The sequence below is a fragment of the Panulirus ornatus genome, chromosome 3, assembly GCF_036320965.1.
Source record: "Panulirus ornatus isolate Po-2019 chromosome 3, ASM3632096v1, whole genome shotgun sequence".
Lineage (NCBI taxonomy): Eukaryota > Metazoa > Arthropoda > Malacostraca > Decapoda > Palinuridae > Panulirus > Panulirus ornatus.
In genome coordinates this window covers 70,483,188-70,499,760 of record NC_092226.1, presented here as the reverse complement: position 1 = coordinate 70,499,760, position 16,573 = coordinate 70,483,188, and the positions used below count along the sequence as shown (strand labels likewise).

Genomic DNA, 16,573 nt, shown 5'->3' with positions numbered 1-16,573 from the left:
TGACGCCAGCGCTCTGAGTGATCCTTTGTTACGCGTGCCGATTCTAACCATCTATTGCTAGTAGAACATCAAGTTTACAGGTTATGTATATCTCATTATAGAGCAGTAAGCCATTTATCGTCCATCTTTGAGGTCAAATCAAGTCCGAAGGTTTATTTGCACTCGCATCTGTCAAAGTCTGTGCTGTCCTTCAACACCAAATTCTGTATCGAATACCCCTTGCTATGGGCAAACATTACGAACAAAACAACGGTACGAAAAACACAAACAAACCCCAGAAACTCAGGGGATAAATATCTCCAAAGGGTATCTCATTAGGCAAGTTGTGGAGGGTAAACAGGCCTGCGGGACCACGCCTTAAATATACTGATCAGAAGGGAATTGACCAAGATCTGGAGGTAGAGACGAACCTCCAAAAACAGACGTACGACCAGGGTAAAACATAAGGTAATCTTGGCCACCACGGCTACGCGACACGAAACTTTTCAACGTAGATTCTAATACTACATCTGGTTGGGAAACCAAAAGCGAACATGTCCAGTGTATGAGAGGCTATCAGTGTACAGTGCAGTGGTTATACCTCTATAATATGATGTCCTCTCTCTCACCGAGCGTATGTGGCGCCTGTGATGTACTTCATTATGTTCGTAACAATTCAGTGGTGCACTCCGTCAGACCTGCCACAATCTACACAAGTTGTACTTACAAGACTAAAAAGGAAAAAAACTTAAAAGTTCAAGAGATAAACTTAAAAGTTCAAAAGATAAACTTAAAAGTTCAAGAGATAAACTTAAAAGTTCAAGAGGTAAACTTAAAAGTTCAAAAGATAAACTTAAATGTTCAACAGATAAAGGTTCAAAAGATAAAATCAAAAGTTTAAAATATATTCATCCTCAACCGATGGTAAAAAAACCTAAAACAAATAAACCCAGTTAAAAAAGAGTGGGCTTAAAAATTCAGATACAGGAATGAAAAAAAGTCATCGAATCGTCAAATAAAAAAAGACGAAATCTAAAAGCTTTTAAAAGAACAGTTTTGCCATCACAATAACTGAACATTTGTCATCTGGCAAGTTCACAGGATGGAAGAGGAACCCCTGCCAGTGGAAGGGGAGGAGGAGGAAGGGCTAGAAGAGGTAAGTGGGGAAAAGAAGGAGGTACAGGGAGGAAGAAAGGAGGGGTTAGACGTAGCTGGAAAGAAGGAAGGGGCTTCGAGGAAGTGGGAAAGAGGAGGAAGTAGAAGAAAGTGGTGAAGAGTAAGGAGTACAAGGGAAAGCCAGAAAACATAGGGCCCGCTGGCCCATACCCAGGTAATTTATTTCGACCATAAGTTTATTTCTATCTTAACTGGATGAAGGAAGGACAGAACAGTAAGAAGTCTCTCTCTCTCTCTCTCTCTCTCTCTCTCTCTCTCTCTCTCTCTCTCTCTCTCTCTCTCTCCCCATCCTCTACTCCGCTCTGGCAACAATATCCGCGGGGAGAGAGAACTGAAGAAATACTATGCATTAGTTGAGTAAGCTTACATGGAGTTGAACAGGATAGAACAAAATGGAAAATCGTAAGGTAAAATCTCGTTACACTTTCCCCACCCTCTGGTGCACTGCAATACATTCTTACGTTCTGGAATGATGAAAAAAAGAAAAAAGGTAGCACTGCTGTATATCCTTCTCTCCTTGGCGTTCACTCAGGAAATGTCTGAACCGACAGAACACTGTCGAGGCTGAGGTATTCCTTTTGCACTGACAACGTTTGATGGTGACTTGTTCCAGAGGTGAGCACAAATCTATTTTGAAAAAAAAAAAAAAAGTATTTCATGCGTCAGACTTACGTCTTTTTAAATTTCATCCCATTCGCTAATGACAACTTCATTTTCTTGCGTTTCAAAAATATCTTTTGTGATAAACGACGTCGAATTCATTAAGAATTTAGCAAATCTGTACTGGGTCACTGCGAAGTCTACATTTCTTAGCACAAAAGAGTCTTGATCGTCTTAGTTCCTCTTCAATTGTCATATTTCTCAGAGCTGGAAATCAGCCTTTCTCCATGTTCCAGTTCCTCTTCATCCTTTATTTCCAGGTCGGGCACCAGAACTGGGCTGTATATTCATGTTGTGGTCTCACTTGAGTATTAAATGTTGTCAGAATTCTTTCCACAGTGTTTTGTTGTCGATGCTCCTTGCTGAGAAACCTGGCTTTCTCTTTCCATTTCCACTTGTAGGAGAAAGGGCAGAAGGAAGTGGGAGAGACGAAAAGACGGAAGGAATTAGGGAAGAAAGGGCAGAAGGAAGTGGGAGAGACGAAGGAGTAGAAGGAAGTGGGCGAGGCGAAGGGGCAGAAGAAAGCGGGGAGGACGACACGCTAATCTTACAACTGGTATTCTGTGTAAAGTCACAAGTCAACAATTCGAATATAAACCTCCAGTTTCTGTATACGCTCTGCTGATGGAACCTTTGGCATCCCTGGACGGTCCCTTGCTGGTGTACCCATGACCTGTGGCATCCCTGGATGTTCTGCTTGTGTCTGTTGAAGGTCAGGTCATCAGATAATATCACTCCCATGTTCTTTCTAATTTCTCTCCTCCATGAAATGGCGTCCGTTTCTGCCCAGTATTCCCCATTAATCTTTTTTTTTTCCCTTCATATTTTCACTTCCTCAGAGCGAGGCAGATGAGGCAGTTGAAACATTCTGAGCGAGGCAGTTGAAACTCTCCACTACGAGGCATCATCATCATCATCCATCAGTAGCCAGCCATTAGACTTGATTTATGTCTACGATAAAAAGAAGCTCCGTTCTACAAGGAACCATATAACAGAACTCAGTACTGACTCGAACACCAGACCACAGTTTCATACCAAGCTCTGTAGATGGCGCCAGCGTATAAGTAATGGGGATCTCCACCAGTACTAAACGCAAGAGATAATACCAAAAGGTTTGAATCGGATCCTCTTATGGGCGCTTTTAGGTACGTAGAGCCACAGCCTCCCTATCAGGATGTAGCAGTTCTTGGTATAATCGAATCAAATGCTCAAAAGAGAATTAAAACACAAATAATCGGCATCTAAACAGAATTCAGAGTTTCTTGAAGTGGCAGAACGTAACTGCTTCTCTACTGAACTTTTTTTTTTTTTTTTAAAGCCGGCAGTATAGACGTCACGATGCTACCCAGTATGTTTACAGTGTTGAGTGATGGGGTCACAGAGCCGTGAGAGAGGAAGAGAGAAAAGCTGTGAGTGCTTTTAGGTAAAGAAAATAGGAAGAAATCAGATTTCGGAGGCATTAGACCTACTTCAATTGCGACTATCCCGTTAGAAAATCCAGTCCCAATCTGAATTTCTCTGGAAGCAGACGTGAAGCGACGAGACGTAAATGAAGCGAGAGAAAATGCAGAAAGATCAGCAAGAAAATGGAGGGCTAGTGTGTCGCACCGTCAGCTTATGAGTAATATACTCATTTGTCGAAGGAAATCATAAAACTACAAAAAAAAATGAAAATGAGAGTAGGAGACACGACAGGAGCCCTGAGACACACACCGCTGTTGATGTGGACTGCGGGAGAGACGGATCCATCCGCAACCATTTCAATGACATGACGGGCAACAGGGATAGGACATGGCAAGGACAGATAACAGAAGACCTGAAACGTCCATAAGGAGGCTCTTCTGTTACGATCAACTCAATAGAATCGTAGAAACAGGACAAAAGAGCAGAAAGAAGACGATTGTGAGTGACGAAAGTGACGAATGAAATCCAGACGACAGGCGTTTGGAGATTAGATCCCAATGACACACCTTGTCGAAAGCATTCGATATAATTCAGCTACAACCCACTGTTCCCCCCCTCAAGCCTCTCACACAGAAATAACTAAAAGTTTGGCTCTGCGAAAAGCCACACTGACGATCAAGAGAAAGAAGATTTCCATTCAGGATGCTAATTACACGTTTGGGAGACGAGAAGAATTGAAGATTTTAGAAACGGAAGAGGTCAGAACAATAGTATCTGGAAAGGTTCGAACCGTCCCATCTTCTCTGGAAAAGGTTGTACCAATGAGCGTTTCCAGGATGATGGAAAACCCTCTGGCTAAGTAGCGGAAAAGACGAGCAAGGACGTGTGCAAAGTTTGGGAACAAATTCCAGCAAAACACTTCAAGACGGAGTGCCATCTGGTCCGAACAGGTCTTACTTGCGTCTACGGACGTAAAGTGCTTTCGGATGGGTACTGAGAGAGAGAGAGAGAGAGAGAGAGAGAGAGAGAGAGAGAGAGAGAGAGAGAGAGAGAGAGAGAGAGAGAGAGGGAGATTATGAGGGGGAGGCGTTGGACTACTGAGAGGTGCGTCAGGGAGGCGGGGATATAATGTATAGTGTCAACAAAGAACTGCTCCGTCTGGGAGAGAGCTACAATGTCGTTGGAACGAGACAGGAATCGCTAGGAGATACCCTGGCCTCAGTAACGAAAAGATCTACCATTGTTAGAAGAGGAGTGGAGGTGGTCACACCTCCACTGGACAGATAAGACCGCTTGGCCCCACGAAATCTCCTCCAAAAATTACAATGATTTCGGACGGAGAAATGAAAGTTTAAAATGGGAGTCGCGGGAGGGTGGAACTTTTTCTAGGTCAGATTTGTCAGGTCCCTTCCACCGAGAGGTCTCAGAAGAAGAATGGTACAAGAACCAAAGACTGGATGAAGAGAAAGTCTTAATGAAAGAAGGGAAAGGGGTGATATATGTGATATATATATATATATATATATATATATATATATATATATATATATATATATATATATATATACCCACAACAATCACCTCTGTTGCATCCTCAGCGGAGTCTTGTTGGATGAATACGATATACAACCATGAGTACGTCCAGAGGTAGAGGGATTCTGGAGGAAGTGTGGGTGTGTGGATCCGATATTCCCACCACTTAACCATGAGAAGAGAGACCACGCTAGAGAAACAAAGAGTTTGTGGAGGCGAAAGAAAAACCGAATGGGTGGTGAATGTCGAGGAACGAAAGAAACACGTGTGTAGTTTGGGCTTGTGTTGTTTTACAACAGGGGATATGTTCATGGACTTGAGATATTTCGGTGTCGGTGTGAATAGATTCCAAAAAAGGATCATGGAAGTCACCAAAGGTCCAGGAGAATGTCGGAGACAGAAGGTCCACAAGCTACAGTTTGCAGATGATGCACTTCTAATAAACAAGACGAGAAGAGAGTTGTGAGACACTGTGAAGGCGTCTGGAAGAGTAACAAGAGGAAGGACAAAGTGAATGTTAACACCACCAAAATTTTAGCAGCTAAGAAAGAAGACCTGGGTATCTCGTGGATACCTGTTTGAGTCTTTGAGGGTCTTCACCCACCCGGACAGCCCGAGCTGGGCCCAGGCTGCTGGAATGAGTCACTGGTCGACCAAACTGTTGGAAGCTGCTGCCCTCAGGATTAAATAGCCCTCCTCACAACCTGATTGGTCAGGTACACTTCGTAGTGACCTGTCAAATGCACCACAAAGAGACTGAAGAGGAAAGGGGATTCATATGTTTGGAGAATACCTTCACTCAAGATGGTGAACTGGACAACGCAACACTGGTGACAGTGTTGACAGAGAATTTGATTTGATATTGTGGAACTTGTGAAGCACTAGAACCAAATGGTTATTCAGCGCTTTATTTTTTTAGCAAGATAAAAAAAGAAGATAAGAACCATTCCTGTCTACAAAAAATCATATATTTTGGCTTCCTTAAAAAATTCTTTTCAGCCTATTTATAATGACAGTACTGCCTAAACTTTCTCCAGTACTTTAACTCCTAAACAATTCATCTTTTGACTCTGAGACTTCTAAAAATTTTGGGGGGCATTCCGCAAGTACATAATCCAGGTTATCAATACAACTGCAGGTGTGCCTATTGTCCATTAAGTGACCATGGGTCAACACAGCATGACCAATCCTCAGTCCAAGAAACACTGCTTTAAAATGGCTATTTCTGACGAACTGTGAAAAAGGAGAGGCCAGCTGCTTGAGGCTTTACGTAAAGTTGCAAGAGGTGGTCCGAATGCGAGTCTGCAAGCGCTGGCGACCCAGCTTTAAAGTGCTTTGGTCTGCATTATCTTATGATACATGGGAACGAGACGGGAGTGTAGAGCAACAGACAGAGTAAGAGAGTACGAGTTGTTGGTGTGGAAGTGTATGTGACTTTTTCTACTCTTTGGTTGTGAGGCGAAGGGAGGAAACCATGAGAAATGAGGATCTAGGAGGCAAGAGGAGAGGAAGGAGGTCTAAAAGCTAAAATCAGTTATGAGAAGCTACGTTCAACTGGAAAGGATGGGACCAGCCAGGACGATGCATGGAGGAAGTGCACAAGCCAGAGTGAGATGCGGGAGGAGAATGAAGGATAGTATGTGTGTGGCGGGGTGAGTGAGAGGGAACCAGGGAGTGCTGGGGAGAAGGAATGAGGAGCGAGTGGCGAGAGGGGTGTCGCCACGCACGAAAATATGGACAGAAACAGTGAGAGATTGTCAGCATGGACAGAGTGGATGAGGAGGCACTCACTGAGGATGGGTGCCCACATGTATAAATATCCAGGGCGAAGGAGTGTGTAGGAGGGAGGCTGTCAGCACGGACGAAAATACCACAGAGTGAGGGGAGAGTCAGATAATACGTAAAGTGTGGATAAAGTGAGAGAATGCGCGGGTTGGAGGGTGTGTCAGCAAGCACTAAACTATGGACAGAATGAGGAAGTGTGTAAGAGAAGTATGACAGCATGCAAGCATGTATTGAAAAGAGGAAGAGATCATGTAGATAAGAGTGACAGCAGTAGGCAATACAAAGGGCACGAGGACAGTGGTGCAGGATAATGTTCTTCAGGGGAAACCCACCTGGATAGATGGGAACTTACCAGGTGAATACCTACTGGAATCTTCGGAGGTCGTCTTCATCCCCTACAGGCCGGGCTGAGCCCAAGCCTCTGGAATGGGGTCGCTGGTCGACCATAAATCTATTGGAAGCTCACATAGTCCCCTACAGCCTGGCTGGCTCAAGCACAGACGAAAGTTACCCTAAATAGTCCATTAACCTTTAATAAATGAAAGTCACTCACAGGAATAGACTGTATACTCACAATGAATACAATATGGTGAGTTACTCGGGAAAGATTCACTCTTAAGAAAAACGAAAAAATACTGGGGAACTTAAGAGTAGCAGAGAATGAGTTCAATGAACAGAATAAACGTCAGGTCGACATGATTGAGACAGATGTAAAAGTAATCTTACGAGAAATGGCAGTGCACCTAATTCTCCATGGAAACAGACCGGGAATATTGAGACTGCATCCACTTTCCTCCACATCAGGCAAACGAGTCCCCAGTATATATATAAAGACAGTATGTGCAGAACCAAGTCTGTCACACCTATCTACCTACGGGGCCTGACAGACCCTGTTTTTTTTTTTGACCTTTATAATCCTCTAGTACTACCGCTCACAGGATGAACACAGAGGGCATGCTAGATCAGCCGATGACGATGGCAAAGCTACACATTTACGAGGATTGTGAAAGAGACAAACTGTCTGCTTGTATAATAAAAATTGCATGCATATATATATATATATATATATATATATATATATATATATATATATATATATATATATATATATATCCCTGGGGATAGGGGAGAAAGAGTACTTCCCACGTATTCCCTGCGTGTCGTAGAAGGCGACTAAAGGGGAAGGGAGCGCGTGGCTGGAAATCCTCCCCTCTCGTTTTTTTTTTTTTTTTTATTTTCCAAAAGAAGGAACAGAGAAGGGGGCCAAATGAGGATATTCCTTCAAAGGCCCAGTCCTCTGATCTTAACGCTACCTCGCTAACGCGGGAAATGGCGAATAGTATGAAAGATATATAGGGTCAAGTACATGTTCGTAAAATCATTCATGACATACGACTATGCCTCACGAGCCTGGTCACCCCACCTAAAGAAGCAAGCACAAAAGATCGAGAGGAAAGGGTACAGAGAAGAGCAACGAAGATAAATACCTGAATTAAGAGAAATGAACTACAATAAGAGGCTGCGGGCAACAAAGCTGTCCACCATGAGAGAGAGCGAGAGCGAGAGAGAGAGAGAGAGAGAGAGAGAGAGAGAGAGAGAGAGAGAGAGAGAGAGAATGGGAGATCTGACAACAGTCGTCTTCAAGTTTCGAAATCAGCTGGACGAGACTGATCAAGGAACAGATCTGCAACAGATGCAACACTAAAGTATAGCAAGAAGCCACGGCAAAAAAAATAAGGAGCAAAAAAGGCTTGTTTACATGAGTTTACTTGAGAAAGACAGATAACAGGAGGCCTGATTGGTCCACTACTGGGTTGTTTACCTCCCCGCCCCCCCCAGAAAAAAAGAAAAAGAAAGACAAAAAGAAAGAAAAAAGATTTTAACTTGACAAAAAAAGTGTTAGGACGGTGGACGGTTGGGGTATACTTCCAAATGAGGCAGCGTATGCTGGCAGTTTACAAAGTTTTATCTTTAAAGGTTATTTGATGGTAGAGAAAGTTCAGGAGACGGTGGTGCCCACACGAGTGTGTTCTAGAACTCTCTTCCCCATACAGTAAAGATAAATAACAACATGCATGGCTTGATACTTAAATAACACCTGATTGGACCGACCATCTTCACACAAGAGTTTACCTCCAATGAATCCGACTACGAGAGATGTATACAAATTAGACACCTTTACCAGGGAACTAGCAGGAGTCTCTTTCGAGAGGCCTACGTCTGGGAGCTGCGGTAGACTCAATGTTTACAACAGGACGTGGACTTATTCCTCGGTCCTTAAACCGTTGGAGTTATGATCCAGCTGACCACAGCGACCTTCGTTGGAGTTATGACCCAGCTGACCACAGCGACCTTCGTTGGAGTTGTGATCCAGCTGACCACAGCGCCCTTCGTTGGAGTTGTGATCCAGCTGACCACAGCGACCTTAGTTGGAGTTATGATCCAGCTGACCACAGCGACCTTCGTTGGAGTTATGATCCAGCTGACCACAGCGACCTTTGTTGGAGTTATGATCCAGCTGACCACAGCAACCTTCGTTGGAGTTATGACCCAGCTGACCACAGCGACCTTCGTTGGAGTTGTGATCCAGCTGACCACAGCGACGGCTGGGGTTGTGATCCAGCTGACCGACGACCCTCACCACAATCACCTTGTACCATCCAGTGCTCGCGTATAGATACAAGAACTTGTTCTTTACCTACTACTGTGAATGTCATGAAGAAACCATGAAACAAAAAACTAAGCAAGCAAATAGCCTTGTTTTCCCATCGTTATGTGTGTGTATGTCAACTACTGTATTACTGTAACACAATCAACGTGAAAATATTCATTACTTGATGTTCACCATTAAATAAATAATGTATGTCCACACAATACTACTGCAATTCAACCAAAATGTAACTTTAACATCACTGAATGTTCAACAAATCACCGCTAAATGTATAAATGCATGAACCATGAAATGTGCTCTGTAAAACTTCCTGTAATACGTAAATACATTTCATTCGTCATACATGAGCTTATTCAAATTGTATTATAAACCAGCTCTACCTTGATTTTAAGCTCTTTGGAGATTAATCAACTCGTTACTACTATGACCCCAAGTTATGTAATTCCTCAACTGTATATTTTCATCCGAAAAAGCTGCCTGAATTAAAAAAAAAAAAAGTTCTTATCAATTTGTTTACATCCACCCTACAACACCTACGTCACGTAATCAACACACCAATACAACCAAGTCAATTATTTTTCTCTCTCTCGAAGTTTACGGTCACGGACATATGTCTTCATCGGGGTCAGGCCTTTAATGAAATGCAAAAGATAATTAAAGAGCTAGACAAGTAACGAGAGAAGAAAATAAAATAATCTAAGAGTATTGGAAGAAGTAAAGCCTATGCTCCCGTACCCACTCTATTACACCTCTGTAAAAAACCCAAGGTGAGTAACAGGTGTTGTCTTCTGGCTAAGCCCAGGCTGCTGGGTTGGGACGCTGGTTGACCAAGCTGTTGGGAGCCACGGCCTGTAGGCCCACGTAGCCCCCACAAGCCTGGCTGGTGTGGTATACTTTTAAATACTTGTCCAGAGCTCTCTTAAACTTGTCTATTGTGCATTTCGGGGTATTTCTGATGCAAGGAGGCAAGATGGTGTATAGTCTTAGACCCCGAGTGTTTGAGGGGCTATCTCTTTTCGTACATTTCGCACCTTTGGAGAACGAGGCCGCATTTCGTACTGTCTTCTATGACCGTCGTGTCATTAGGAAATAATTTCCGAGTGTACGTTAGGAACTCAACTACACCCCACCCACCCACTACATGCAATCTACCATCACATCGCACTAACTCCTCCTGGCATATCCACCTCACTAAAACCCGCGTCATACATTCACTCCTACACCTACACCGCCAAGATATCCAGCCTAGCCAATTCCACCCACGCTCCCCTTAACCACCTCGCCTACACCCAGAGGAGGAGGAGGAGACACCACCCACACACCAGCTCACGCAGCTGACGTCTCGACCGTATCAAGTATCACGTACCAGTGTAAGAAAATAATCCAACTCGTCTAGTGTTGATTGCGAGCGGGCGCCGCCCTCCCCAGCCCAGCTGCAGCGTTTGCATAATTCATGTTTTGCGGGTTGCTGAATCAATGTGCATCAATATTCAAAACGATACCGCTCCACATGGGAACAGAAATGTCTATAAATAATAATTCGCTGTGGAGGAATATGAATTCGGAATTTAAAAAACCCCCCCAACCCGTATATATATATTTCTTTTTTTTTGGGGGGGGGGGGAGAGAGTTGCATCACCAATGCATGACAGAGTTTAGCAGATATACAAGGGTAGCCACTGGGGTGGGTAGGTTCGCCCCGAGGTTGCTTGCGCCACAGACTAGGCTGCTTGCGCCACGGGTTAGGCTGCTTGCGCCACGGGTTAGGCTGCTTGCGCCACAGGCTAGGCTGCTTGCGCACGGACCATCACTGTGTTACGCCTCCGACACCACTGTCCCTTCTGTTGTCTCCTGTTCCCCCTCTTTCCTCATTTCGTCAACGAATTCGTCATCATTTCTAATCACTTTCCCTCCCCGTCTGGCTACTGTCCTGTCTCCTCTACAGCCTCCCCGCTGCAGTGACGGTTTTGCGCCCCTTCTCCTTTGCCTCACTGAATCATCATTCCCCCAACTCCGAATTATCCTATTACTTTCATTCCATCTTCTCCAGTTACCTCCCTTTTTCAGGCGGACGCTCCCTTTACTCCCTTGCACCCTCCCACTCATCCCCTTCATCAACCCTCATCATCCACTTTTTGTTCTTTTTATTCTTTATTCTTTCTAAGCAGGTGGTTGAGAGGAGAGGAAGAAGAGGTGAGACGAGATAAAAGAAGGGATTAGTCTGAAGTGGTACACGAAGACTGGAGTGGTAGTACAGGTGTGGATGGGGCATAGTTTCCTAGGCATGTGGGGGATTTTCTGTAAGCCATCCCTCACCCTCCTTCGTGGTCAACCCTCACCCCCCCCTCATGGCCACTCCTCGCTTTCGCCTGTGGCCACACCCTCACCCTCCCTCACCGTATACAAAAGCGAGGTAGAGAATCTAATGGAATAGAATTTTGAAGAAATAAGTCTTAAGAAAATGAGCAGCAACTCAACGCCTGCCAAGGGGTCCAAGTGAGGATTTATCATTTCCTCCAAAGCTCAGTCCTCTGTTCTTGACGCTACCTCGCTAACGCGGGAAATGGCGGATATGTATAAAACCAAAAAAATACTGAAGGTGTTCTGAATTCTTCAGTACGTGAGTATAATCAGCTTGACCTTCAAGGCTCTTAATGATGCTGGCAGGTGATAAGGCCTGAATCTAAACCTGAGAGCATTCGGCAAACTCAGGGTGATAGTGGAGGATGAAGAAGGCTCACTTCCATGACCCTAACCATCTTCATCACCTTCAGGAATAACCTACAGACAGTACCTTACAGTAGATGCCTTTCTTATCTTTTTTTTTTTCCTTTTCTTTTCTTTCTTACGTTTAAGGTTCCAGTCACGGACAAAAAAGTCCACATCAAGATCGGGCCTTAATTGAAGTATGGAAAGGATTATGAAAGGGGAAAGAGATGGGAAAGCATTCACGAGTTTGGGAGGGAGTGTCAAACTTGTCTTTTAAAATGTGCCACGTCATAGTTACTGGGAAAGATAGGAAACGATAGAAAGCTCCAAAGCTTCGAAGTGTAGGGAAAGAAACAGTTATCAAAACGGCCCACCCGTGCGTTGCCAACAGCCACACAGCAAGATTGTGACGCAGCAACTTGCCTAGCATTCCGTGGTCTACCTAAACGCAGATGACATGAAATTAAGAAATAAAGTCGTGTGAAAAGGAAGATTCATTACAATAAGTTGGCAAATGGACTTTCGATGTTAGAAAATAAAAGTCAATACATCCTTGTGAGGAAAAAAAGTATATAAATAGCAAATACAAAATGTTACGTAAGCCAAAATACTGGAAGGACATGACCAAAAGACCTCAGGGTGATGATCTGTAATGAATTACAATACCCAAAGCAGCGGATCGGGTTAAAATGAATAAAGGACAAGTGACGATCAGTTTTCGTAGCTACAAATGTACTGTGAAGCCAACACAGTAGTACTCTTTATACTGAACTGGTCAGACCTCATTTGGAAGTCGCCGTTCGATTCCCTTGATGAAGGACGAGGAAAACACTGGAACAAATACAGAAAATACAGACAAAACTATTACTATAAATGGGCAGACTAGATCTATCAGAAGTTTTGAATATACTAAACGATTTCGGCAACGCAACGAGTCAGAAATAAATGAATAAAATACACTGAGAGGAAGGATACGTTATGCTGAAGTGGTCGATAGCTTTTCAGCTGTTGAGTTGCAGAACACCAGAAGAAACTACAATAAGATCTTATGGAACTCCGTGGTGCAGCGGGTAATATTCCTGACCGTGACGTATTCAAGGGTCGAGCGCATCGGTTCGAATCCTGGTCGTGGCACTCGGTCCACAGTCAATCCAGGTGTCCATCCAGCCTTGGGGGTTGGTCGATAAAATGGGTAACTCAGGGGGTCTATGCCAAGAATATCAGTACCTATAAATAACACGTAAAGAAATGCATTACTGATATCAGTTATCAGCTATTGGACTCGTCAAGAAAGATAAAATACGCATTTAAATTTTTCCTGTTCACTCATGATTTCATTCCATTTATAGTTTCAGATCTGAGCCTCTTCCATGAATGTCCAATTTCTGGAACAGTTTCAGATTTTTGCCTCCCCCTGGATTATCTGTCTTCAGAAATCACTTACAGATATGAACCTCCTTCAGGAGTAACCAACTTCAGAAATATTTACAGAGTTGAGCCTCCTCCAGGCGTATCCAGCTTCAGAAACTGATAAGGTTTTCTTTTCCCATTCTTACTTTCCTATAGAATATCCACTGCAGTATATCTTCACTATACTACATGACGCTCCACAGGTGTTATCCTACTAGGTATTGATCCGGAGGAAGTTTTGGGTTGGGAGGTGCCTTCTTGCTAGAATATCCTATTTCCATCTTGTACAAGATTAGGAATTTACAATACGATTTCTTTCCTCCGGAAAATAACCTTCTCGTGGATCACCAAGTCTCCAGCTATCTGCCCTCTCCATGTATTCCCCCCCCCCCATGGCCACCCCCTCATTTATTCCCCCTCCCTCCGTGGCAAATCCTCACCCCCCCTCTTTTGATCGCCCCTTGTCCTACCCCCTGGCTATCCTTCTACCTCCCTTGTGGCCACCCCTCACCTCCCACCCCATAACTATCCTTCATCCTCCCTCGGCACCCACCTGCAAGGCCGTCCTTCACCCTCCCTCCACCCAAACATCTCCCTAACCGTCCCTCACCCTCTCTGATTTCCCCTCCCCACCCATCTCCCTGGTCGTCCCTCACCCTCCCTGATTTCCCCTCTCCCCACCCATCTCTCCCTGGTCGTCCCTCACCCTCCCTCATTGCCCTTCCCACCACCCATCTCCCTGCCGTCCCTCATTCCCCCCTCCCACCACCCATCTCCCTGGCCGTCCCTCACCCTCCTATAGGGAGGGAATCATTATTGGTCTTCCAACAATGAAATGTTCCGAGGATGTAATGGCAGGGTCCGCGGCTGTTATTACTGACAGTTTCCGGGTCCAAATTGGACTGTCTGGCCCGCACCGGGCCTCCAGACAGCAGTGGATTTTCGCACCGCACTGGCCTCTGGGGGGGTCTTATTTGGCTCCTGAGGCCGCACTGGTCTCTGGGAGGTCTTATTTGGCTCCTGGGGGCCGCACTGGCCTCTGAGAGGTCTTATTTGGCTCCTGAGGCCGCACTGGCCTCTGGGGGTCTTATTCGGCTCCTGGGGTAGTATTGTCTTCTTCGGGGTCATATTTAGTTCCTGGGGTGGTATTGTCCTCTAGGAGTCTTATTTGGCTCCTGGGGTCGTATTGGCCTCGGGGGGGGGGGGGGGTCATATTTGGATTTTGGGGTCGCACTGACCTCTGGGGGGGGTCTTATTTGGCTCCTGGAGCCGCAATGGTTTCTGGAGGGGGGGGGGGTTATTTGGCTTCTGGAGCCGCACTGGCCTTTGGGGGTCTCATTTAGCTTTTGGGGCCGCACTGGTCTTTCGAGGTCTTATCTGGCTTTTGGGGCCGCTCTGGCCTTTTGGGGGTCCTACCTGACTTTTGGGGCAGCACCGGCCTCTGGGTTCTTTCTTGGCTCCAGAGGGGGGCAGGTATGCAGCGGAGAGGTGAGTCGATTGCTGTTTGCACATGACACAGCCCTGGTGGCGTATTCAAGAGAAAAGTTGCAAAAGCTGGTATCAGAGTTTAGGAGAGTGTGTGTGAAAGGAAGAAGATGGGAGTCAATGTGAAGAAAAGTAAGGCAATAAGGTTTGATAAGAAGGCGAGACATGTTGGTTTGGAGGAAGCGGTGTGCTTTGGGTACATGCGAGTGTATCTGACAGTGGAAGGAACGATGGTAGATGAATCAATGAGTGATAGAGGAGGAAGGCAAAGGTCTACGAACACCGAAGCCTGAACATGCAGGAGGGTGATAGGCGTGCATGGGATAGAGCGAAATGAAGTGATGTGGAACACAGGGCGATGCACTGAACCAGGTAATATGAGACGGTCAGAGGACACCATGAAATGGTCTGTGAGGCTTGCGAGCAAGTGAGGCCGTTCATCTGTTCCTGGAGTGATCTCGCGCTATCCCAAGGATAGTAATCAAAGCGTCTACGAGGCCCCATTAGCTATGTGGCACCTCCAGAACGCTAAAAAGATGTCGTGTCGAATCGCATTATGAGTCAATCTGTGTCACACATCCAAGTAAGAGCTGTGATCTGTGTTAACCATCCAAGTAAGAGCTGTGATCTGTGTTAACCATCCAAGTAAGAGCTGCGATCTGTGTTAACCATCCAAGTAAGGGCTGCGATCTGTGTTACCCATCCAAGTAAGAGCTGCGATCTGTGTTACCCATCCAAGTAAGAGCTGCGATCTGTGTCGCTCAACAAAATAAAAGGCTCTGTCATTAATCCAAGCAAGAGCTCTGATCTGTGTCGCAGCACTCACATAGCGGCCCTGTGTAAATCCCATCAATGGATGGCACAGAACAGCCTGGAGTAAACTTCACCAAGCGGGAGTCTAGCTTTCAAAGTTATAGTGGATTGTTGGAACAGTACATGAGTGACGCGCCACACCTCAGCTGCCAGGGTACCATAATGGATTGTCGTGCCCCACCTCAGATGCCAGGGTGCCATAACGGACCACCAGGCCACACTTTAGCTGCCAGAGTGCCATATCGGATTATCGGGCCACAATTTAGCTGCTGGGGTGCCATAATGGATTCCCATATTGTAGCTCCCGGGGATCATATTACATTGTCGGGGAAAACTTTAGCTGCTGGGGGGTATAATGGATTGTCATGCCCACACTTTAGCTGCTGGGGGTGGTCCTACTGGATTGTTGGGGCTAGACTTTTGCTGCAGGAGATTCCACTCGACTACTGGGGCCGCAGCTAATTATAATCAGGATAACACTAGACTTTCAGGATCCTAATGAAGGACAAGGCTGCAATTACACTGCTGGAGCTATACTGGACCGCCGGTCCACGCTGTAGCTCCAGGGAATTTGATGGACCGTTGGATCACGAACTGCCAGGACCATACTGGGCAGCTGAGCCACATATGAACTGCCAGGACCACGACTAGATTACTGAGCCACACTTTTAACTGCCGGGACCATACTGGACTATCGGGCCACACTTAAACTGTAAAGACCATAATGGACTGACGGGCCACACTTTAACTGTAAAGACCATAATGGGCTGACGGACCACACTTTACCTGCCAGAACCACAATCGATGGGTTGGTGGGTGAGGGGAAGAAGTGAACCTTTAGCTGCTGGTGACCATAAATGGACGGACGAACCACACTTCAGACCTGCCAGGAGCATTTCCAGACTACCAGGTCACACTCGGTCGTCAGGGATGTAAGTAAATGACACA

The 16,573-nt window shown here is 45.4% G+C and overlaps 1 protein-coding gene across 3 annotated transcripts in view; it reads right to left on the bottom strand.

The window, feature by feature from the left end:
* The window catches only part of Sema1a (semaphorin 1a), a 94,367-nt gene that overhangs the window by 49,066 nt on the left and 28,728 nt on the right, over positions 1-16,573 (bottom strand). The window lies entirely within an intron of this gene.